The sequence below is a fragment of the Euwallacea fornicatus genome, chromosome 7 (genome assembly GCF_040115645.1).
Source record: "Euwallacea fornicatus isolate EFF26 chromosome 7, ASM4011564v1, whole genome shotgun sequence".
NCBI lineage: Eukaryota > Metazoa > Arthropoda > Insecta > Coleoptera > Curculionidae > Euwallacea > Euwallacea fornicatus.
In genome coordinates this window covers 1,686,437-1,713,312 of record NC_089547.1, presented here as the reverse complement: position 1 = coordinate 1,713,312, position 26,876 = coordinate 1,686,437, and the positions used below count along the sequence as shown (strand labels likewise).

The 26,876-nt window shown below is 35.2% G+C and overlaps 1 long non-coding RNA gene across 2 annotated transcripts in view; it reads left to right on the top strand.

Annotated features, from left to right (window-relative positions):
- Positions 1-3,520: 3,520 nt before the first annotated feature.
- Positions 3,521-26,876, top strand: part of LOC136340010 (uncharacterized) — a 41,831-nt gene continuing 18,475 nt past the window's right edge. Inside the window, exons 1-2 of one of the 2 annotated variants that reach the window (XR_010732237.1) lie at positions 3,521-3,594; positions 14,810-14,961. This is a non-coding gene — a long non-coding RNA (uncharacterized lncRNA). Of the gene's footprint in view, positions 3,595-6,341; positions 6,535-14,809; positions 14,962-26,876 lie in introns of those variants that run through there. The other variant, XR_010732238.1, reaches the window with a different exon arrangement.

The window sequence follows — 26,876 nt, the reverse complement described above, 5'->3', positions numbered from 1 at the left end:
CTTAAGGCTGGCCCCATCCACACCATTTTCGATTTCTTTTCGGCAAATGCCCATCACTGCTAAACCTATATTGGTTTCTAATTTTTTCTCCTTACCGAACTCATTATTAGTCGGCTGCCAAGCGGGGCTTTCTTATGTTCCCAATCTTCAGATACAAGTCAGATTAACATTACCATAATAATGATGATGGAAGTAGAGTTTCGGTTAATGCCCAGCCCACGTGAAGAGGAGAGTTAATTCGATATGAGCGAAGAAAAAATCCTGGCAATCAATCAAAGAAAATTACAAAAGTTGAATTACCGAGGTTGCGAGTAAAGTTCTTTCACAGCAATTTGCAATGGCTGATATCGATCAGAGCCCCAGGACAAAGGGAATATCTGCCAGCCCTGTACACACAAATTGCCAGGAGAACAAAGGGCTATAAAAGACTAATGTCTCGAGGGGAACTTGTTCCGTTGCTACATAGTATGTGTCTTTGACAAGGCCCTATAAAAATGTCGCTTATTTATGGTTTTGAAGAAAAAAATCAATCTAGGCAGGGTATCGACCTTCTGCATCTAATCCACTGCACCTAACAACTGCATTTATCTGTTACTGGCTTGTGCACTCAGATTGAAGGCGATAAAACCCTGATTACATAACTCGACAAACATTGAACTTTTTGCTGGAAAATATTGGTGTGTTTAGCTACATACAGCGCTTGTAAAAAGTATTGTAACACTTTTATAACTTTCATGAATCTGACATTTTTTAAAGTGCTTAAACACGTATGATTTTATAAAAAAGGCATTTAATGCATTATTTTCGATGTTAAAATTTTTCACCCCTATGCAGTTACCCCTCCAAACGTTTTATTTTCGAACGGGAAGGGATCCATTGTAGTATATCAAATGAAAGGTAATTCAATGAGGGGTATAACGGTGTACCCAGAACTAAAGTTGGATCTACAGTTAAAAAACAAATGTAACAAAGTCTATATCCAGTATACAAAGCGATGTCCATGTCCCGTATAGCATTATAAAACGTAAGTAATCTAAGTTTTGTGTCCGATTTTGTAAACAGAACCTTTTAAGTGACCCCACGAAAAAATCAGGAGGCGTAAAATCTGGAGACCGTGACGGCCATTCCATGCTCTCCTAGGAAAAATCACAATGACACAGCCGTAGCGTGACGTGGTGGGGCACCACATTGTCGGAACCAAATATCATTAGTTACTTGTTCCCCGTTTTCGCGAGAAAAAATTCGCAGCTATTGATGAATCTACTTCGTTTCGCAATAAGCGCAAGTATGATGAGCTTTTTTACAATTAAATTATACATGTTTAAGAATTTATTGAAAACATCGGGTTTATGAGAGTTTCAAACGTGTTGCAATACTTTTTACCTACGCTGTATGTTTAACCTACGATTAGGGTATACAGATTTAGATTTTCTAATCTTCGATTTAGGATTATATACGTTTGCTCGCCTAGTCGTTATCGCTCAACGATGAAATATTGACAACTTTGTGTGTAATGTTCGACGTTCGAATGCATTGGAGTAAACGTGCGATTATGGTAATGAATCGGTATTAATCGAAAACGCACCATTCGCTGTGGTACTTGTCAGCTAATATTTAATATTTAAATAAGGCGGCGTTTAAAATGTATCACATTATTAAACTTAATTGCATTAAAAGAATTTCAAGGCTGGCGGGATGAAAATTTCCTCCATTGTATTCCAAGTAACTCGATTTGCATAAAAAATTATATAGCTCGCAGTTGGCTTTTCAGAAAAAGATTTGCCGTACCTACATAATAAATAGGCCATTGTTGCCCAGATTGGGTATCGACAGGTGTGGAACTCAGCTGTTAATTTTTTCTTTAAATTTTTTTTATCCTGTAAAGACTTACATAAGTTTGAGCATAATTCCAGGTCAAACGTTTCGAATTTCAAATCACCGGTTGAGAGACAAAAGCGGGAGGGGGTTGGCAGAAGGTACCACTCCCCAAAGACGAGTTAACTCAAAATGCTCAACAGGGATGATAAATTTTGGACTAGTCCTTTCTAAACTGTTGTGCGAACAACATTTAAAGCTTCAAATTGCACATTAAAAAACACTTTGTTTTCATAAAAAATATGTGTGAGGACACAGGAATGGGGACTGGCACGCTAAAAAAGGGTAAAATTACAGTGGTCGTTTATCGATTATATTGTGTTGCAAGTGAACGAACCCGAAGATCGAAACGAAAAGTATTGGTAAAGAGATAATATTGCCATTTAACTCTGTGGTAAAAATAGGACGTAGCAATATATAATTTGATGAAATTCTGTGAGTGTTATCACCCGCTACTAAAGACTCTACGTTTGGAGTGCGAATTTTATTTTTAGTCGCACCAGCGGCGTGCCCAACAGCCAAAAGAAAGGAAACATCCTGTAGATTTTGCCGAAATGTGCACTCTAGTCGTGTCGATTCTAAAGAGCGGTGCACGTAAAAAATTTAACTTTATACACCAGAAACCGAATGAGCTGTGCCGTGACATACAAAATGTCCTAAATTTCAACACCCTGTATTTCAGCCACCAAAGATTTTTCAAATACGGTTTATAGAGCAAAGCGGTGTTATTTGTGATTGGCGATTTTGCGTTCAACTTCGGCCAGCTAATTTCAGAGCACCCTGTATGGGAATAACAAAGTTACAGTAAATTAATTATTCCGATTTTCCTATGGTTTGATCAGGACTTGCAACAAGTTGAGAACAAAGACGATTTTCAAGTTAATACCATACACAGGGTGTCCGTTTGACAGCCCCTTGGACTCTCATTCATTTTATAAAAAAATTAGTTATGGGGATTACTTTGAAATATACAAAAAAATTTGTGACAATCCTACAGGATGTCCAAACAAAGCGAAAAAACCGCAGGTGGCCGCCTTTAAACAATGACACTTTATGACGCCCCGCTTTTTGAACACCCTAGCGGGATTGTCCCCTTATTTCGCAATTTACCTTGGTTCGCCTCATATACGTCCCCATGATTGACGTTTTTGCGAAATGACAAAAAAAACTCATAGCACTCCGAGGGGCTGTTAAATGGACACCCTGTCTTGAAAGAGTTTAGTTATCACCGGAGAAAGGCGTTTTTTGCAAAACTGCACTTGTAGATGAGCAATTTTGGGGGATGTCTGTAGAATTAAAACAGAAAGTGGGTTATTGCGATTGCGAAACAGTGAATTGCTCACGATAAACAATCACAGTTGCTCGTCAATAGGAAAATCTTGCGAGAGCGATTTATTACGTGTGAAATGGAAAATACATATGTATGTAAGTGGTTTTCAAGTGAAAACTGAAATTGTCCCATATAGGCTCGATCATTTCTAATCCTGGAACTTGTTTTTCTGGCCACTTATTTATAGAATCGCATGGGTAACTGACTGCGCTTGAGAGGGTTATTAAGTATTTGTTGGCACACTTGCATTTGCTGAGGTAAATACTCTCGAAAAGTACCAAAATATCTAATCTAAGCTTCTTAGTTATGGAAAACAACATCGAAAGCAAAAAATTTTTGTCCCTTTTTGCATAGGTCAGTGATCAAAACTATGAAATTCCTTAAATATGGTAAGTGACATTTTGAACATGAGGGTCATAGTGGAATCGCGAAGCATTGTAGTTAAGTACCGAGACTGAAAAAATTAATGTAAATCGAAGCGATTTTATTTTTAAAGAAATTGATTAAATAGCGGCTTTTTAGCCTCGTAGAACAATAGTTATTATAATAAAAGTTTTAATGACTTTTATTGTTCCAACAATGACTTATTAAACTCAGGAATGCAGTAATCATACAAACGCCCCCCCACCCTCCCCCCTTCCTCCCCCCTTCCTCTCTCTATACCTTACGTTACGACATCACGGGTTGTTTTACATGTGAAACGAGAAAATTGACTTGAAACACAATTCCGATTCTATCGCCAGAGCAAAAGAGTGAAACAAAGCAGAAGAGTGATTATTTATTTCGGCCGAGCCCCATCTCGGTGAGGGCGTGAAACAACGCAAACAATGATGCCATCAGTCAAATGAGAGAAAGTCCAGAAACAACAAAGATTCGGTTCTTTTTCATATCTGTTCACCTCGTTCTGACCTTGTTTACCGCTGCACTATTGAATTACCTTCCTTTTCGACGTCGAATAGATTTCCCCAGATTTCGATTAAGAGGTCAGCTCGAAAAAAAAAAATACACGTTTATGGCACCCCTTGCTAAAGTGGGAATAAGTATCATTGAAAGTTGTAGAATCTAAAGGGAGTCACCCTTCTCGTTCGTTTTCAGCTGGGAAAGTTGCGATGGCATGGATTCAAAACCCAGCTAAATTAAAATCCTTCTATGAACATGAACCTAACCGCGGAGCATGCAACTTTGTATTTGGATTTTTTTTTATAGTGCTGTAAGGTAACAAAAATTGTGCAGGCCCGCACCCAGGTCGTAGACCCCGTCGACGAACATGTAGTGCAATATGCCGGTGCTATTGCGAGATTGTGCAACAATTCGCACTGCCCAAGGCAACTCCGGATCAAGGCTGCGATTACTGCAAAAAGCAGAGACGGACTTCGCACTGTTATCAATGTCTACACGTTTTGGCCGCAAAACGAACGAGTATTTTAGGGATTTTTCGCGTCTTGCCTCTAACGCATTAGCAACCTAAAAAATGAAAAATAGATCAATTCTAGTCGAAATTGGAAAAGTTACGCAATTTCACGCAAATTTAACACGTTTTGACATGACTCAATCCTGCGTTGTAAATTTATGCTGAATTTCTAAATAAACATCCAGTCCTTCATTGGGCGTCACAAGGCCTCCTGAATGTTATACCTGTTATATGTCACAATGTTGGACACACACATTTGTGGACAAAACTATGGAATAATTTTAAGTAAAATGTTTTTTTGTTCACGGATCATGTTTTGTTCTCAAAGTTTGTGGATAAGATAAGATAAATGTTGTTAAATTTATCACACGACGTTTGCCTTAGGAACTAGATTTTTAAGTATGTTATTGTTAAAATAAATTTCTTTGCTGGACAAAAGTATGGCGTACTATGGAGCTTTGTTATCTATCAATCGGTTATTCAGTTTGGCCGTGCGGCGAATCTTATACCTGCTATGGCAAGGAAAAGTGTTTTTCTGAAGGTTTTCTAAACGCAATAGTTGACCCGTCGTGGTTGCAACCTAAACGAAATTGCAAAAACTTCGACAGTCAGGCAAGGAACCGTTTCCGAAAGCCTTAAGAAACTTGAAACTTTCGGAGATATAATAAATTGTTTAAAACCCGGACGTCCAAGAAAGACAACCGTTACTACTGATCATCGGATCAAAAAAATGCCAACTGGCGATCTTTGAAAGTCCTAAGGTTATTCAAAAGGAAATTTTCAACAATACCCACATTGCCATAAGCGAACTTACCGTAAGACGTCGGTTAGATGAAATGGGCTTGGTAGGAAGGATTGCAGTGAAGAAACCATTCATTTCTAAAAAGAATATGAAAGCAAGAATTAAATTTTCTTAGGAGCTTTGTTTTGGTCTCCTTCAAAGTGGAACACTGTTCTTTTTAGTGACGAAACAAAAATTCAATTCTTTGATTTGGAGGGAAAAATTCATGTTCGGCTGCCGATAGAAGCCAAGTTTGATCCTAAGTATCAAAAACCGACAATTAAACAAGTTGATGATAATGTTATGGGGCGAGAATGTTTTTTTCGATCCGGCATAGGACTATTGATCAAGATTAACTGGATTATAGATAGGTTTCTATATAAAGACATTCGCGAGCAACATATGTTGCCACTTGCAGACGAGGAAATGCGTTTCATATGGAGTTTTCAGCACGACAACGACCCGAAACATTCATCCCGGCTTGTTAAAAATTGGTTGACATAACATCAAATTTCTGCCTTCGAGTGGCCGTCTCAATCACCTGATTTAAATCCGATTGAACATCTCTGACGACGTGTAAAAGGCAAAGTGGTTCCATCAAAGCACCATTTCTATCCCGGTGTACAGCTACTTTGGAAGTTTATAACAGATTTCAAGCATCTATTGTCCAATTTATGGTTACGATTTCGAAAGGTCGCTTCATCGCTACTGGCGTAGTGCCAAAATCTTAGCAACAGCTTGAAGCGATTTTGAGAATTACATTTTTTTGGCAATCGAAATAAAAAAAGTTAACTTCTCGACTAGTAAAGAACTTGTACTATTCCCATCCATCTAAGCAATCTGACAAACTGTTCCATTTCATTTGCATCGGTTGGCGTCCAGCCATGTAACATTGTGTAAAGAGGGAGGAATATCAGTTGAATTCTCAAGATTTTGCCTTGTATACAAATTTATCTCATTTGCCATCACTTATAAAGATATAGTAAGAAGTGGTCTCTCAGTTCAATCAAAGCTTCGATGTTTCAATTGTTGTTGGGTCTACGTCACTCAGGTCAGTGAAAGGAAAATCATCCAGCAGGATCACTCGGAACCGTCTGGGAAGGTTGTGGGAGTGGCGACGATTTAACATTGTGAACAGTAAGTGCCTCATTACCTTCATCATCATTGCTGCTATCAGACTTATAGTGAGAATCGTGCAGAAAATCATCGGAAGCATCATTACTCATGTCCATAAAAACGTTTTCGTTGAATGCAGCAACTAATTTTTTCCTAAGACGTCTCTTGCTAGACCAAACCCACTTTCTTTCAATTTGTGATTTCGGATCACCACACGTTATACATGAACATGATTTTTAAATAATATTAATATTGAAAATCACGTGGCTAGTAGAAAGAAAGCGGATTGTAGAATTTTTATGTCGCTATCATCAGAGATACACTTGACATGGCAGGAAAAATTTGACCCCAAACCGGATGTATCATATGTGATTTCCTGTATAAATCGGAATAAAAAAGAAGTGTCGAAAAAATGTTGTCATATATTCATAAAGGGCATAATGCGACTGTTCTCGTGAAAATAATAGGTTGACCTGTGGTAATCAAAAATAGCTTGACGCGGTTTGAGTGCTAAAAGCTCCATTGAGCAGAGGTAACGATTATGCAATTGTGTAAATGTTTGAAATTCGAGGCAAAAATTACGATAGCTCCAATTTATATCTATTTGAAGAGTATCGTGTCTTTTATCAGGAAACCAACAGTCGCACAACTGTTGTCTCTACCGAACGGTGCCAATGTTAATCATTTTAAAATTGTCGAAAGCTGCTTTTGATATGTTTCGAACTTTACTCGATTTATTTTTCATATAAAATAACCCGCATCAAAACTTTTGAATTCGCTACTCGTTAGGTATAGTCGGCCTAAGAAACACTTGTGCTTACATCTTTAAGTTTTCGAGTAACGTGAACATCAAGAATAATACCTTTGAGCGATTTTTAACAAAATTTTCATTCTACCAATCATAAGGACTAATTTCTGATGAGCTTTGCTACAGCCATCTTTAACGGTTTTCGAGTAGTTTGAACCTTCATGAAGACATCAATTCGAAGTCAGAATCTAAAGTCTAGCAAAGGAGTTTCCGGACATTCCGTTTTTATGATCAGGACTTCAGGAAAGAATTATATAATAAATATTTATAATATTTATTATGAGGGTATAACAATTTAATGTATGCATGACATACAGGCATAGCTGAGTGCCCATTAATAACTATCACTCTATAATATATTATTAACTATTACTAATAACATAAAATAATTCTCATATAAGAGTAGGAAAATGATACAGGATTAAAAAACTAACCTAATAAAATGGTCATTTAACCCATGTAATAGGATACGGGGTGTTTCATTTGAAGAAAATGACTTTTTGTCGTTTTTATGTTGGCCTTGTTCAATTTACTTTGCAGACCACTCTGTAGAGAATTATGAAAATTAAAACTGAGAATAATGAAACACAAAGTTCTGACTTTCTACTGGAAAAATTTCGTTGCCTTGCCTTTGTCAGTTCCACCGTATGAAATTTTTTTACAGAGAAGATTTTTGCCAATTTTGACACGTAACAATTTTTATCTCCGAAAGCTGACTAAAATTCAATATGGAGTCATAAAAAAAAACATCGTCATTTTGAAAATATTTTCGATCGGCAGATCTTAGGCACAAAAAGCTGCACACCAAAATGCGATATTCTAGCTTTCGCGGCTTTCTAAATATTTCTAATGGGCACGCAGATAGAGACACCCTATGTATTATATGCCAAATTGAACGCGCAGTGGAATGTTTGGCAAAATTCAAAAGCTTTAAAGGCCTTTATACACTAATATTATGCAACATTTTTCATTACAAGTGTAGCAATTGATGCTTTTACGAGTGAAGAAGGGCAATGAATTTATCAAAGCGTTTAGACACATCGAAATTGTGCACCGTAATGACCATACATGCATCATAAGAACCGACGGGTATTATGATGCATGCGTTTTTCCTCTAGGTGCTCATATAAATATGAGCCCCAACTTCTTTAATTGTTCAGTTAAAGAGTGATAAAACCTCAATAATCTTATCAAAGCCGTTTGTACAACAGTATCATAAGCTCAAGAATTAAATGCTGCAATCAACGAGGAATTCATTGTATTAAAATTAATGGCGAGGAGTATAGTCATGATAAGTCACGGCACAGTAACTCCTGCTTTGTTAAGATTCCGAAAACTCCGCGGAGTAGTATTAATAATCACTTAAATCACGCACATCAAGAAACTAACGAAACATGTACATATGTCTACCGTACATTACTCAATTTACCTCTCACTATGCGGTCACCGGATCAGAACTAGCCCAAGTGATCTATAATGCATAAGATACAAACTTCCTATACAAATACAACTTGACGAGTTTCCAACTGCTTTTATTAAGTTATGTAAAGCTCAGCTCTCTAAACCACTTTGTCACATCATCAACATCTGCTTCAGGGATGCGATATTCCCAGATTGCTTCAAAAACCTCTAAAGTCATCTGCATTCATGAAATGAGGGATTACTGAGCACACAAAAATGTTAAAGAGTTCTATCGCAGATATAGTACATAATGTAGCTTGCAAAGCAAAAATTCTATGCACGGAATTTATGTTAATGTTTATCAAAAAAAAAAAAAAAAAAATCATGGTGTATTATGAGCACAAAATTTTGCCGCTCTCAAAAGTATGAGCACGAAATTTTGTCGCTCTCAATAGCATAAGCGAAAAATTGTATCGCTCTCGAGAGCATGAGCATAAAATATTGTCTTTGTCGAAAAATGTGCGCGCTGTGCTTCGCGTCTCGTGCCTAATTTTTCGGGCGAGAATAATCACTTTGCGCCCTTAATAAATCATAAACTTTTACCCGACGTGTTTAAGCTTGCATCAAGCTTGGAAAGATACTAAAATACATCCGAGTAATTAAATGTAAGTTAAACCGAACGAAAGGGAAGAGAACATTTAAAAAATCAGGCTTCTGAAGCAAATTTAGGACGCCTGCTATTAATAGCTCTTTATCTGAACGGGGCCCGACACAAATGACGAGGAATAGGGATCAAAAGATGTCAAGAGTGTAAAACGCACATCTCGCCCTTTGCCATCTTTTGAAAAACCCTAGCATTAAATGCTCAATATTTTCTGAAACATCTGATGTAAAATTCAAGGGGCTCTTTTAAAAATTTGCTTCCAATGCAGGGTGCCCCTTATGACGGCACTTCCGGTTAGACCGGAAGTAAATGGCAACTGCATTATTTTCAATGGAGCACCCTGAATTTTTTTTTTTTTTCATTTTTGGTCTCCGAATTCTAAGGGTACTTTATGTAACACACTTCTTACGATTGTTAGCTGCTTTAAACATGTCGACCTTGGAAGCCACCATAATACTTTTTACAGTTGTAAAAACCGCAACTTTCCAACAGTTTAAGATAGGTCAAAGTGGTTTCTGCATTTTATCTTAACATCTTAAGATGAATCTAAATATCTACATATATTCCAACACACATAGCCTTTGAGTTCACGTTGAATTGTTTGTACATTTGTGTATGGCGGAGCATGTGGTTCCAAAGCTTGAATCTCGATTCGTGTTTTCTTTGGTAGAAGTTTTCCCTCGTCACGAACTTAAAAGTAATTAGCATTGAATAATACTATGTAGGGTGTTACAAATTCGATACATTAACATGCATTATATCTTTGAAACTAAGTAATATAGATTGTTGGTTAAATGGAAGCAGACTCGCGAATTTTGATAGTAGATAACATGCTGAAAACTAATTAAAAACACACCAGTTTTCATGCGTCATCGTTAAAACGTGATGTATGAATATTTCTAAAACCGTTTGAAAATCGAAATAAGGTATGCTACATAAAAGACAAAAAAGGTATATCCAAAAAGACAAAAATATAGAAGATGTTCCGTTTAAGATGCGAAAGTAGCCATTAATTTTTAGCATAACTGGAAAGGTGGCCACCTTGAAAACATTTTAGTCGAATGACCCCCATTGCCTTTAATGCGCTACACATTTTTTAAGTTTCTCGTATTTATAATTGTCACACCCTGTAAATGAAATCGATGGTTAAGGGCTACGGTTACACACGGGGTTTTTGAAAACTGGCCATTTTCGATTATTCGTTACATTTCGCCTATTATGTAGGTTAACGAGAAACTAAAAACGGTTCCTTATATCGTTTTATCCGTAGAATGCAGTAGCGTACTCAGATTATTTGAAAAACTGTTAGTGTTCAAACTATGAACTGAGTTTAGGTTTTTTAAAAAAGTATCATACCCTGGATGTGCATGTTTGCATCATGAAAGATCATTTATTGCCAATTAATTTCATTTATCTAAAGAAAATATTTCAAGTTCGTCCTTGGGAAAGCATTGAAAAAAGTGCTTTCATATACTTTCTGCTGTGTAGCTAAAAATTTGGAAAAGGGCTTTACAAAAAACCTGTGAACTCTACTGGATTCCACGGAAAAGCTCTATGAGGAACTTTTTTTTCAATTTTTCGTTAACTCAATAATCGAAATACATTAAAGGAGAGAAAATGGCGAATTTTCAAAAGACCTCTGTCCACTAACTTTTGCCCGCATCCCGCAAAAATGACTTTTACGGTTACTATTAATGCCCGATGACGAAAAAATGTTTTTCCAAGATCCCTGACACAGGCATGCACAAAGTGAAAATCGCATCAGTTCTGCCTTGCAAAACAAAACCTATTACGCTCCTGTGTCGGCTTAAAAGAGCTCGAACGAGTACATTGACTTATAGCATTATGTCATGTTTTTAACCATTTTTTCTAAATCGTGTTTTTACGAGCACGTCATTATCCAATTAGACTTGTAGGCAGAATCGTTACAGCGTTATTATGCTCGATTGTAGCGGGCGTTAATTTTTCCTGCTCCGAAATGGATTAGTCTTAATTCAACACAATCATCGCTTAAATAATAAACACAAGCAATTTTCAGGCTAAACTTGAGGACGGAGGGAGTGTCTTTAATATTGCACAAAAAGGGAATTGAAGGGCGAAATATTAATTAGCCAGACGCCCAGCTCGGATTTAGCAAGGCGCAAAGGGCGAGGTTCATTATCAAATGTGACATAATGAAGCCCTGGGACAGTGGTCAAATCATAGAAATTTATTGTTAAAATCATTAAAAGACACTCCATTATCTGTAGCGGCTGACACATTTCTCTTTACATAAATTCGTGAGCGCATTGAAGTGCCGTTTCCTGCATCAGACAACTGTGTTAATTTGAAATTTACATAAAAGCAATAAATGATAATGGAGAAGTAAAAATTTAACGCCATTACAGTCGCTGATCCCGATAACGTACAGTTATCTATCCGCAAAACAAATGACTGCGCACAAATTTGAACAATTGAAAAATTTTAGCATATCAAGGGAGGCGCGACCACATAACGTGTAATCAGGATATGCGTGTGCGACATGTTGCTGATTTTATTTAGTTGAAAAAATGCCGCTCATTTCCTCTTAATTCTGATTAGGACTTATCGCGTCCCCTGTAGGATTTTGCCGGTCCTAATGAAAAGCGGTTTTAAGTGTATAACTGGTACAAAGCTAATCCGAGGAAAATCCATCATCATTACGGCAAGATGGCCGTCGAGAGGTCATTTGGCCGGGCAAGCAAAAATAATGCGATTCTCTCGCTTCAACGAGCCAGCAGAGACGTGTCAGACAATTAGACCTCATTAAACCGAAAAGTTGAAGATATGTGTCTACAGATACGACTAAATTTGTACAGTTTCCTCTAAAACTTTCATAGGAAAACAAAGGAAATTTCCGACCAGAAAACTAATTAGAACCAAAGTCTCGAACGCGCCCTCTCGCTAAATGTTTCCCCTTTACCACCCCACTGAAGAGCCCGAATGGGAAAAACTCGTTACTGGCAATAATTTCATTTGCTCAGCTAATTCCGTTAAGGGAAAACTGCTTGCCAGTTAATATCACATTATCTGCTCAGCAATCAGGATTCTGGTAATCTCTGTTAGATCGACTAGGAAGTTCGAAACTAAATACAAAGGAATTTCGATATGGTAAGTTCGAGATCGTGGTAGGTGAATTTATGAGGGTGTGGCAAGAGAAATTGTATGGAAATTATTTAGAGATGACTTGAAATTTTCACTGGCAGGACCAGTGACCAAACACTAATTTCAACGAAAACCAAATATTTTCCGTTGATGGATATGTTATGGTGACAGATGTCAAATTTGACAAATGAGTGAAGCTCCCCTAATGTCAAATTTTAATGGGTATATGCGACATCACTAAGTTTTTGACTGAATAGTCTAGGGTAGAAATTTGACACATTGCTACTAAAAATGGTCATTGTTGAATCTCTAACTTCACTCATTTATCAAATTCTGCCCCAGTTTCGGACAAGATCTTTAATAAGTCACTAGCAGACCCGTGGAGATGTACCTCTGAACCTCCAAAACCTACAGTTGTGTCTTTCTTATAATTAAATTTGGTGCCTTTGTGACCACGCAACACCACTCCCCCCACCTCAAGGCATTTTCCCGTAAATATTCTGTCATAATTACCATCATCATCATGGCAGAAACAAAAAGCGCCCTCGTGATTCAAAGTTACACTAATGGTGAAAGTTGTACGTCGTGATGCCAGGGTTTTAAGGTTGTTTACGCTAAATTAGCTTTATTTTTTGGTTAGGGCTGGGGTTAATTACGCCCTCTAGTCGAGGGAAATGGACGTCCCGCGTTTTTAATTTCGAGAGTCGCGTTTCGTTTAATTTGCCGCTTTTAGTGCGGTGACCGGAAAATTTACTTTCCAATTTTTCTCCTTCTTTCTCAGCAAGCGATTCTTCCACACGCCCGTTTTCTTATTAACCATAAAATTTATTATTCCGGGCACATGTGCGAATGTTGCTAGGCGCACAAGAGGATTCATTTTTTGCATATAAATTATCGCTTTGTTTACCCAAGTCATTTGCCGCATATGTTTTTGTTTGATGAATCTTTTTACCGCCTCTGTCAAGCCTTAATCGAACATCTTTCGCTACCACACGGAAAATATAAAAATAAATGGCAAAAGACACAGTGGAGATATGTTGTGTTTCCTATCCTCCGCGTACAATGGTGCTTACACAGAGAACAATACAACAATGCATTTTCGACCCTTCTTCATGAATGGACAGAGGGTTTCAAATTCAGCTTAATAATTAAAAAGAACTAACTGACCAACTGACACATAAATAAGCCATTTTTTCGATAGCCATTGAACGGACGCATTGCGTGTTATGCAAATCGCCATAGGGGACTAACAGGGTATTAATTTTCCCTTTTGCACCACCATTAACATTTTTCACATAGATATATTTCACATTTTACTGGGCTGATGTATGGGAAGGGTTTTTTTTTAATTCCAGAGCCCGCATGACAAGAAATTTTAAATGGGTTTGTTGTAATTGTGACATTTTTTTCTTTATCTGGTTATGCAGGATTCTCCATATTTGCCTATGCAGTTTAAAAGTCAAATGAATTTTTTCTAATTAAAGTAAGAAGATCTTTTATCGTATTAATATGTTCCTAATTCTATGGAATTTATCGTCAATTTAGGTACCTATTTAGATTTTAGATGTCATCTCTTCTAACTGTCCCCCATGAACATCAATGTAATTTTGGATCTAACGTTCAGTATTGTAAAACGGTGAAACAAATCACAATCTTTTCTTTTAGTTTCACTTCGAATTTGCTCTTTTAGTTCCAGAACTTTTGCTGCACCATACTGAACGACTACTTTTGGACTGTGGAGGTTTTTGGTAAACATTTCGCGAGAATTTTCACGCCAATGACGAAGAAAGAGGAATAAAATTTAAAAAAATATTTGTTATAGCACTGCTCGTTTTGATAATTAATTTAAATCGTAACAAAATTGATGAATTTTACTTTGATGAATCAAGATGAAGATGGAGATTTTTTTTCTTCGCCGGGTAACTAAAAATTTCGAGCTTAAAATTCAAAATTGCATTGACCATGATGGATGGCATTTAGAGGGCATGATTTAAAAAAATTCAATTGTAATCTAAGTTGATAATAAATCCCAAAGAATTAGCTATGTATTAGTACAATAAACAAATTTTTCCCTTCATTAGAATGTTTGTATTTACCTTTTAAAGTGCCGATATGACTCTGTATTACAGAGGTCTCTTCCCGACACATGAAATTATATTTGTCTACGACTTGCTGGACTATAAAACTGTTCTTGATTTACGAAAAAAAAGGACAAATAAGCATGATGTGGAAGGGAGGCGAATACTATTTTTCTTTCCAAGAATTATTAGATGCGCAACTCATTTTTTACACTTTTTCAGATAACAGCTGCCGTTTTTTGTTAAACCGAATATTTGGTGTAGAAAAAATTCGCTCACATCACTGGAAAAAAGGACCATTTACTCCTGAAATGTTGATGACGAAGTTATTCCTTTCGATAAAAGCAGCAAATTCCTCTCTTGTTGCAATAAAGGTAAACACTTTCTATTATCTACTTTTGTTCCGTGAATTCTCGTTGTATTTTTTAAATTATAGCTCAGTTAATTTTCTGACGTCCTCTTTCCACGTTTTATAGTACTTCATGGATACCCCCTTTTTTTTATGTAACCCTTAATAATCGCGAACTTGCCTCGTGATTCGATTAATATTTAATCTCTATTGATCGTTGACAAAAAATACATGTTTTAGAATTTTTTTTCAACTGAAATTGAGCATATGTGGGTCAAGGAGATTTAAAAAGAAATTGGGAAAAATTCTCGGATTGCTTTACAATCCAGATTTGTACTGAGAGGCACCAATCGGAAGTTATTCTTTTATTATTATGTGAGTAATAAACTTTAAATCATTTTTTTCGCCTTATATTGAGAGTTTGCAGACCGCACAGAGATAAAATACGAGGCAAAAATTCTCAAGATTACCTACTGACCCTCGACTAATCCTTGAAGGCAGAATCCAGATTTTTAATCATGATTAATAAATGACGAGAGTGACAGATTTTTGGAAAGCCTGGACCCTGTCTACTGAACAGATTTGTACTGGGGGTCTTTCGGCGCGCAAAATTTCCGCATTTCCGCGTACCATTAAGAGATCGATCAGCTATTTGTCGAACACAAAAACGATCAAATCTTGAATGATTTTTCTTACGTCATAATCTTCCCTTTAACGGCTTTCAAAAAAGTCTACGTGTCATCGAGCGTAGGACACGCTGTACAACTCGCAACGATTATGTTATACCTGTATGGTTTTAATTTGAAATAAGAATACATTACGTTGGGACTATTGTTTATTTTCTTTGCACAAAAAACATTCCTCTTGGTGACTAATAAAATCGCACAGTATAAAAATTAATATTACGAAACGAATTAGAATAACCCATTAGCTCGTGTCGCCAAGCAGTCTGCCCTATCGAATTTGGCCATCATAACCTTGAAACTCACATTAGAACGCTGATCGTATGATTTTTATCATCGTGTTTACTATGCAATTTATGTCCCCTCATAACATTTATTGACAATGCAAATACAGCTTGTTTTGGTAAAGTCGCATCTGTTGTGTAAAATATATTAAGTGCGGATTTCCATCACGTTTACTTTGTCTGTAGAGAGGAGTTTTATTACGAAATACATCTTCGGCTATACATTAATAAGTAAAATAATGAGGGGCGTAAAAGTGTCCGAAACATGTCATGTCATAAACGTTAATCGTTTCTAGTTGCCGAACATAAAATCAACAAAGCGTCACAGCAGGAGCAGGAAGATGGGATCACCCATATCCTTTAGCGTTTGAAGCCCAAATATTGGGCTATAAAAAAGCTGTAAAATTTTATCCCCGGGGATGTGTGTTTCCAATTTTAACACCCTAAGAAAAACAATGAAAATTCCCGTCTCTAAATTGTGTCTGATGTGCATTCAACTTATGAAAGTGAAACTTCCGTTGCATTATACGAATTACGCAACTAATGCAAATTAATGAAAAACTATATAGTCTGCCAAAACACACGATTTGGACCTCTTCTAAATGTTCGGTCTGTCGACAGATAATGTTTACCATGTCTTGAAATGCATTCAACGAACTCGAAATGTGTTTACGGGTGTAACATTGACGCAAGTGCTCGAGCCATGTGCATGACAAATGACCGGAGATTATGACTTAAAAATTAGGCCTTAAAGACTGTATCAATCATTTTTAAAGTCTATTTTTAGGTATTTTTCCAATGACATTATTTTTTTGACTATTTCCATAAAAAATCCAAATATTTTGCGACGCACAATTCATTCTGTTGTACAAATACATTTCACTGTTGTTTGTCCGAATGGTTTCGAAAATAATTCAATGCTGACAAGTTTTCCAATGCTGTTTTTAAACCTCATTACACAACTTAGTCACAGTTTCACCAAAAGGTTTCCGAGAGATCCGAATGATCACCCTCGAATTCGGAACACGCTGTACAATTTCAGCTGCATTCGCAGATATCCGCAAAAAATCGGGTATTTTGATTTTAGTTTTTCACAAGGCTAATTGCAGAAAAGTGAAAATAAGGAATAATTACACTTTTTTGTGAGGATTCAAAAATCGTTACCAGATTTTCTGTATCATTTAAAATAGGGAAAGTTTAGCAGCATTTCTTCTCTCATTGGCACTAGATTCCGACATTTTGGAAAATCTCCGTGTTCAGACGTTGTTAATTTTCCTAATTTCACTGTAGTTTTTTTTACACACGCTGTTTAGTTCACTGATACACAGAAGGAAGAAAGTGATACATATGCACGTATACTATCGTACAAAGTGTCACGCATTTCGTGATATCGCAACATTTTCAAATTTTACCAAATACTCTGCTTACTCTCACATAAATTACAAATAAAAAATTTATCCAACACTTGGTATGACCCGATATTTTTTCGTATAAACTTTAATATGTAAATATTTTATCAATATCAAACATGTAATGTGGTTTACATACGGAAAAAAAAATTGTGGGCCTTTAAAATCAGAAAAATGAATATCTTGAATGTCAAAACTCGACTTTGTAAGAGAATAAAAAGAAAAATGCAAATGGAAGAGTCGTTCAAATATCTTTGAAAACTATTGGAAGGCGCAGACTTAATTTTGCATCAGATATTTAATTAAAAAAAGAAAGAAATCAGAAAAAATGCATATGGTGATTTACCAAGTTGAAGCAGGATTGATATTCATTTTTCGAATTTTAAAGGGCCACAGTTTTTTCTCATATGTAGACTTACATCGATGTAATACATATTTTAGATTATATAAAAAAATATTGTCACATCAAATGATCGACGATTTTTTAATTATGACTTATATGCAAGTATACAGCGAAAATTCGGAAGAATGACGAGATTTCGAAATACGTCAGACTTTGTATAATACTATACAGGGGATAAGAATGAATGACTGATGATGACAGATGACAAGTCTATTATGATTGGAATATAAAATATGACCTACTGAAACATTTTACTGTAAATTACGCTTAACTTAAATACTTCTTAAGTAATGACATCAAAATTACGTTAAATTCTGATATATATATATTTTTTTTTAACTTCAAGCTTTAGGTATTCTAAATCATAGTGAAACAGACACTTATTTTGATCGGAGAAACCGAAAAGGCAATAATACAAAGGGGGTTTCATTAAAAATAAACATAGGTTTAATATTTTTAGGGCTTTTGGGATACACTTTATAATATAAAAATAATTTTAAATAGTAATCATAATAGATCGTTATACGGCCCATAATTAAAACTTTTTGAAAGGCTCGTAGTCTGGTACCAATGTCTCGTGCTCTATAACATAAATAACCCTGTATATAGTCAAATACGTATGTTCAAAACCTCTTTACCGGCCACCCTCTTTCGGAAATGTATCGGTGAACCAAACACCTTATATAAACCAATAAGAACATTAAAAAAGTGTATAAACCGCTTTAGACGTCCTTAACTTAGACACCCTTTATATATACAGGGTGTTTCCTAACTACGTGTAAAAAATTTAAAGGCGTAATCCTCGACTGATTTAGAGTCAAAAATGTCTAATAAACATACGTCCGCAAATGCCTTGTTTCCAAGATACAGGGTGTTGAAATGTGACATGAAAAAGATATTTTATTTCCAAAATGACTCAATTTGGGTGTTTGAATTTTAGAAAAGACAATTTTTTGGGAGAATGCTTTAATGATTAATTATAAGAATTGCTTTTTATTAATTATAATAATACCACCAAACATTTAGAAACCTTTAAAACCTTTTCCAACGTCTTTCAGTCAACACCCTGTATCTTGGAAACAAGGCATTTGCGGACATATGTTTATTAGACATTTTTGACTCAAAATCAGTCGAGGATTGCGCCTTTAAATTTTTTACACGTAGTTAGGAAACACCCTGTTTATAGTAGAAAGTATCCCGATGGTGTATAACCGGTAAATACCTCTTTTAGCATTAGAGTTGAAGGAAATTGTGAATTACGAGAGTGTAGGATTAAGTGGTGTGTATATTTTAATTTAATAAAAGTATTACACAGGATGTATTTAAAACGGTTCCCAAGGTTTTCAGTGCGTTATGGGATAAAAATAATTCAGAAAAGATTGACTACTTTTCTCTCTATAGAGTTTCAATGTTGACAATACAACTTTTTTTATTTCGCCGTGGTCCTTTTCAGGTAGCAGAATATCCCATCAATGGATAAGTCCGTATATCATTCCTAATCATCAATGGCATTTTAACGTTATAATACTCATTTGTGCGGATGGGCCGGTTTAGCGGAGGGGAAAGGGGCCTCCATGGCGCGAAAAAAGGGGTGAATTGGTGTGCGAAAAGGGCCCCTAAGGATTTCGGCTTCAGTCCCCTTTACTACTGTAGTATCCCTACTTTTACTGTTATTAGTAGTATCAAAGTTATAATATGAGTTTATCTGAACTAGTGCTCGTATGTCTCATAAAATATCCAAAAAATGAACTTGGCAATAATGTTAAATCTCAATAAATTTTATTTTTATCATTTTTGTGGGGTTTAGAGAGTGGTCTCCATGACGACGAATTTGTCCGCAGTTGTAAATACACTTTTTATACATCTTAAAAAAGAGAAACAGTGTTTTTACAAATCTCCTTATTTAAAACAGCAACAAAATAACGTGGTTCTCCCTCTTTACAATTTCTTAAATTATTCCCGAGCACAGGAGCCGAGAGATAAGAAAGGAGTATTCCCGCTTCGTGCTCCTCCTGGCTGCAAACAACACTTCTGGCAACCCCATAATAAGAAAACTCTTTTTGGGGCGATCATCTGCCGTTTGACAAGAAACTTTGTTTCTGGGTCGGGTACACACACAGCCGCGCTCACATACGCCCAAATCGGACTAAATAAAAAAGTTTCCTCCCCTACGCACATCATGAAAACTTCAAAGGAGTTCCGACGCGTATTCGTTGTGAAAACTGGGAAACTTTCAATCTTATAGATGGAAACTTCGCTCGTCGGTTTTCAGGGGTGGGTTTGTGTATTTTTTCGCCTTCAGTTGGGGTTTTTAGCAACTTACTGGCTTTTAGTTGATTTATCGCTGAAAGCTTCTGCCTGGAGGAAAGCGGTAGTTAACGTTGAGTGCTGAATACCCTGTGTCGCACATTAGTTCTACAAATATATAGGGTGTCCTCGAATTACGCGGCCAAAATAATACCGCAGATTGTTTGAGTGAAAATAAGTCGATTTAACTAAACTTCCCTCAGTCCAAAAGTTGATAATTATGGAGCTACAGGGTGTTAAAGTTGAAAAAAAAAATCACATTTTCTTTAATATCTTTCGATTTCTTTGAGTTAATTTCACGAAATTTCATATTTGAGGGTGTTTTAGGATACGAAATTCAAATTTATTAACGATTTAGTTGTTTCTTCTAGGGGGCGCCACAAGCGACCATTAGGACACATTTAAATCTCTGTAACTTTTTCGTGCCACGGTGTATATTATTTTGGTATTTAAAAACCTTTTTCCCTACCTTTTATACTTAGAAAAGGTATACTTTATTGACGTCGCTAGAAGCAATGGTTTTGAAGAAAAATGCATCTAAGCCTGATGATGCATGCAAATTACCTTAAAATTATTTTCCGTTAAAAAAAATTAAGTTTTTCAAAAATAATTATTAGTAAAGGTATAACAATAAGTTTTCAAAATCAGATATTATTAAATAGAAAACAAAAATAATAATTAACAAAGAAACAACAACAAGCGAAAATAACACTTACTAATTAATTAAATTATTATTGGCCATACTTATGGATATTTACAGGAACAAGAAGCGAAACTGACAAGAAAAACTGAGGGCTAAATAAAAAAACTGACATTTGAGAAACAAATTCAAGTGTTAAAATGTCAATTAAAAACATAGCCAACTGAGTTATTTACTTAAAAGCGCCAACGCAAATATACAGCGCATTAGAATTATGCGTTTTTCTCCAAAACCGTTGCTTCCAGCGACGTCAATAAAGTATACCTTTTCTAAGTATAAAAGGTAGGGAAAAAGGTTTTTAAATACCAAAATAATATACACCGTGGCACGAAAAAGTTACAGAGATTTAAATGTGTCCTAATGGTCGCTTGTGGCGCCCCCTAGAAGAAACAACTAAATCGTTAATAAATTTGAATTTCGTATCCTAAAACACCCTCAAATATGAAATTTCGTGAAATTAACTCAAAGAAATCGAAAGATATTAAAGAAAATGTGATTTTTTTTTCAACTTTAACACCCTGTAGCTCCATAATTATCAACTTTTGGACTGAGGGAAGTTTAGTTAAATCGACTTATTTTCACTCAAACAATCTGCGGTATTATTTTGGCCACGTAATTCGAGGACACCCTGTATATGTACATACTAGGTGATTCAAGAAGGTGATTCCGCTTTATAACTTTTTTGTTTTTAAACTTAGAAAGCTGAAATTTAGAAGGAAGCTATATGAGAATAGAGCCGATTAATTGACATTAATCACGTTTATCTAGTACTTCGGGTTTCCCCGGAAATGACCTCAACTTTCGATTTTTAAATATAATGCCCTATAAATGTTTCGTTTTTTGGAATCTTGAGGTAATTTTTTGTCTAAAAATGTGTCATAAAAAGAAATTGTAGTTTTTTCATGTCAAACTACGCTACTGGGGCATACGTATTAGGCAAAAATTATGACCAGAATTACGGGGGAAATACTAATTTGTTACTTTATTGAGTACGTTTTCTTTAATAAGCAATTTAAATACCGAAAAACAGTTTTTCCCAGTTATCTTCCGTTTTTCAATTGGTAACATGATGACTTGTTGCGATTTTCTAAAAGACTATTTTCTCCTAAATTTTTTAATATCAAACAAAACGTGTGTTCGTTTAGAAATGAACCATTAATTTATAAAAAATATTGAAATTTAGAAAACAAAACCTTCCAAATGACAGAATAAAAGAATAAAATATTTTTACTTGTAGGAAACTTTTATTAAATTATATAAAAGCACGAGTTTACGCCACTTTTTCTAATAATCGGGAAAAATTAGAAGAAAAAGTTCGTAGGGCAATAAATAATATTACTCCAAATCAATTGGACAACGTAATGAGGAAAATAGTTCAAAATGCTTTGTCTTGCCGTGAACAACCAGATGGTCATTTTGAACATCTCAATTAATTACTTGTTGATAACCACAAGATTACAGAAGTTTTTTCAAAACTTTTGAAGTAACTTCGACTAACTTCTACCATAAATAAAACATCGATTTCTTTATCGTCGTGGATAATAAAGTTTTCTTCTTCATTAGCATTTCCCGTTTTAATTTTATTTACCAGTTTTCTAAAATAGTTGTGGCCTGGATGGTTTCTAACTGGTAACCTTTCCATATAAAGTCGCGCATCATGGGAAGGCCGTTGCCAACATTCTCCAAACACTAGCAGCACATCAACTTTTTCACAAAAAAAATTTAATGACATATTTTTAGGCTAAAAATGATCTTTAGCTTCCAAAAAAGTGAAAATTTATAGGGCATTACATTTAAAATTCGAAAGTTGAGATCATATCCGGTTAAACCAAAAGTGCTAGATAAATGTCATTAATGTCAATCAATCGACCCTATTCTCATATAGTTTTCCTCCAAATTTTAATTTTCAAACTTAAGAAAACAAAAAAATTATAAAGGCGAGCCATCTTCTTAAACCACCCAGTATATTTACATATATATGAAGGTGTCGGAGAATTTGACAAGAAACTCTTATCAGAATGTGATGACGTGTGGCAAATAAGTGCATCGTGAATTGTTTCCGATTTCCGAATGGTAACTATGGAAACTCTTATGAACGCCTTTTTCAGTTTTGGCTTTTTTGAAAAGTGTTTAAAAAGCGTTTTCAAAAATATATTTGATTCCTTCACCTCGTTTCTTAAGTGCAATACGGAGTTTCTCGAATTGTTGTCACAGGAGACTTTGCATAGTTTTGCCTTCTATGATGGAAAACAAAAACTAATCACTAAAAGTGTTAAAGTTGATTTGCAACTAAAATGGAAGATAATGGACATGGAAGAGCTATTTTTCAATTTATATAGAAACGGAATTGCAGCAGCCGCGGCGTACACGCAGTGTAGAAAATAACAGAATAAGTTACATAATTAATTGATTGTTGTAAATGATTGAATATTTGTTCCTGCAGTTTCCCTAACGGAAGCAACTGCATGAAAGACAGTTCAGATATAAAACCATGGTTACATAATACCACATACCTACATACATAGTTACATGAATACGTAGATACATTGGCTCGTGATACCATGGACATGGTATATATGGTTAAACATCCATAGCTACATGGGTATGCATCTAAACATGCATTGCTATCAAAAACTGTAATTCCAATTGTTTGCGTAATCAATCAAAGTTTCAAGCTCTCCAGATACAAAAGGAATATATTCAACTTTCATCGTAATTCAAATATTAAAAAAAATGTAATTTTTGACTACACGTAAGATGTGCTATCGTCTGGGGCGCTGTATCTTGAAGTTTTTGAGCTGCATATTATTTCGAAACTGAAATTTAGAAATTGGTGAAATAAAAAAAAGTTAATCAGGTCTTTTTAACGAAATTCATAATTATTTTTAAACCCTCTTAGCTCCAAATCTGAGATAACGAATTTTTGTCCGAAACAAATTTTGTACGTTTCCTTTGCATCTGAGATATGAAGATATTATGATATCAAAGAGATTTGATGAAAAAAAATCTGCCTCTAAGAAGTGTAGAACTAGTCCGAGTTTGTTTACAACGATCTATTTGAAAAATTTTAAACCGTTGAACAAATTTGAAATTCAAAGCTTTCCGAGCTTTTTCAAATTAACCAAATTTATTAGAATTTCTCCTCATTTTCCGAAATCATTATTAATTTCCGACGCCTTTTGCAGGTATAAGGTGATGAAATTTGATGAAAATCGTAATTTTGCTAATTTTCAACCTGTCGGATATCCACTAATTAAAAACGTGATTGGTAAATATAGAATATTGAATTGATAAAATTTTCCCTGGAAGCCACGAGAAAAAGTTATAGTTAATTTATTTATGCTATTTGTGCGCATTGCAATTAGACCTCAAATTCTTGTCTTTTGAAAGTGAAAGCTTGATTGTAGCGGTGCCAAAACTTCCTCTAACATATTACAGAGAATTAGTACAATGTCAGCAGACACCTGTCTTTTTGATCTCAAAATAAGCGCATTGAATGGGTCTTTGATGGTTCAGAGCCTCGTGTTAGATTTATTACCTGCTTGTTTTTGTACAATAACTTATCAATTAATTTCGCTTTCTGTTATATTATTACGTGCCAAATTTAGCTCTCATGTATGTACGTGCCTTAAGAAACATCTGTATATACGAAAAGTCGCAACCATCCGGCAAAATATTTACCTTGTATAAATGGAATGTAACGAATACGGCAAGCTACCCAGATAAGATTCCATCGAAGGTGATTGAATGCAAATATTGCGTTTTTTTTGTGTAAATATTGTAAAGCAGCATTCGGCAAAGGCCAATGTTACCGAGAAATGACACGATATTGCGAGAATTTACGTTGATTTTCAACATAAAATTTTTTTTCTCAGGTTCTACAGGAAATGTACATGCAAAGAACTAAAAATCCTTTACGATTTTTTGAAAAATTGAAGCAAATATTTTTCATAAACATTCTGGAACACATCAAATATTGTTTTTAGTTTTGTATTTTTCGACGTGACAGACATGTGTACAAGGTTACCCATGCAAACAGATGAATGTAATTTTTCATTTTTTTTATGGAACTCCATGTAAATTACGATATTTTAGAGTTCTCTGAGAAATTCTGAATATATTTTATGTGACATATCCATGTCTAAATTCAACAGTTTTAGAAAAAAATACAACAATTAGAAATGACGATAGAACTATTAATACTAAAAAAAACCAATACAATTTACCATAATCTAATATATTGCATTATCGATATGTGGTCTGTTGACCTAATTTTAACTAGAAGTAACCTGACAGTGGGCAAGCTACAATTCAAATCTCACAAGAACTTTCTTTTTTCATTTGAGGGGGCATTGGTTGAGCTTTTTGCGTAATTTTACTTTTTAAATCTTCTATACTGTTGGTTTTATTTAAACACACCCTGTGTTTCAGATAACCCCATAAAAGAAAGTTCATAGAGGTGACGTCAGGCGATCTAGCAGGCCACTCTAATTGCCATATTGCGCAAATGTTGCAGTAATTAATGAATTTAGATATGGGTTACATGAAATATGTTCAGAATTTTTCAAGCAACTAAAAACCGTCATAATATAAATGAGGTTTCGTAAAATAATGAAAAGTACTTTTATATAACGTATGGGTACCTATGTATACAAGTCTGTTATGTCAAAAAATGCACAACCAAAAACAATATTTGCCGTGTTCCAGTGTTTTCACGAAAAATATATTTCTTTAAATTATAAACAAATTCCCCTATGTATGTGTACCTGGGTACCGTATATCCTATGCGTTATTGTGCCTTTCCAAAATATGCTTAAATCGATTATGTATCACGAAATACTACACGGAATAATTTTATCATACAAAAGCAAATTAAAATAAATTAGGGAGTTTGTTTGTGAAGATCGTAATCTCTTATTATCTATCAAATTGCAAAGCTTAAATTTATTTTATTTACTTTCGCTGGAAATAAAACATGCACATATGTATTTGCAATTAAATTAGAAGTTTTCTCAAAAAAAGGGACCAATTAATTATTTTATCGAATCCCCACGTCAGGACTCATCAAACCGCACATCCTTATTCGGGTGAGTCACACCGACATCTTGCAAAAAACAGGTACCATCAAACCAGTTTCAAATAATGCGATTCAGAAGAGTTTTCGTTTTTAATACTTCATCATATTCCCATCAGTTTTCAATGGTTTTCGACTTACACGATTCTTCCAACGCCTCAAACTCGTATCAGACCAATTTGTGTGGTATAAACAAAAATTAAATTTTGTTTTCTGCTCCCGACATTTTCGCTAATGGAATATTTGGAACTAAATGCAATAACACCTTAATCCTATTATCTGAGTACGAAATCGTAATTCATAATGCCTGCCGGTCTTAATTTTGCCATTTTGTATTACTAATAAACCTGTTGATGTTCAATCGACCAAATACGACGGATTGATTGATGAATATTCAATTTGTTTTTTGCCTCGATCCTTGCAAATATGACGCTTTAAGCAGTTTTTTCTTTTGCGATGGTTCGTCTGAAAATTATGGAAATCAAAGTATCAGAAAAAATCGCGTGTGGCAGGAATTTTCGAATGACGATGGAAACAATCAAACGGCATCGTTTCCATATAGCGAAATGAAGATTTTTTTATTTGAAAATACATGGGTTCGATGATAGTGACTATTGGTATCAAGCACTCTACAACTGTTTTGCACTAGGCCTTCCTGCCTCGATAAAACAAAAAAATAAGAACCTCGATATAATTATGAACAATAAAAACTGGCGAGCTCACGGTATAAAAGCGGCAATAACGTTGATAAGAGCACAAAGAACTACAAAATGGGTTTAATGATACGAAGTATGGAAGTACACCCATTAAGTACCTATCGGGCTAAAAAATATCATCGCCTGTTAAGGAAATGGGTTCTTAATTAAGCGTTTGCTAGGTCAACCGGTTTGGATGGACGAGACTACGTACAAACACGACTTGGTGCGTTTAAGTGCTACTCCAATCAATCTCATCAGAATATTAATTAAATCCTCATTAGATGAGCTAAACCGAAATGCTGAAAATACAAAAAAGAAGTTAAGAGGGCCGTATTTACTTTGATACACAGAATTTGTTATAAGATTTCCCCTCTCTCCCTAA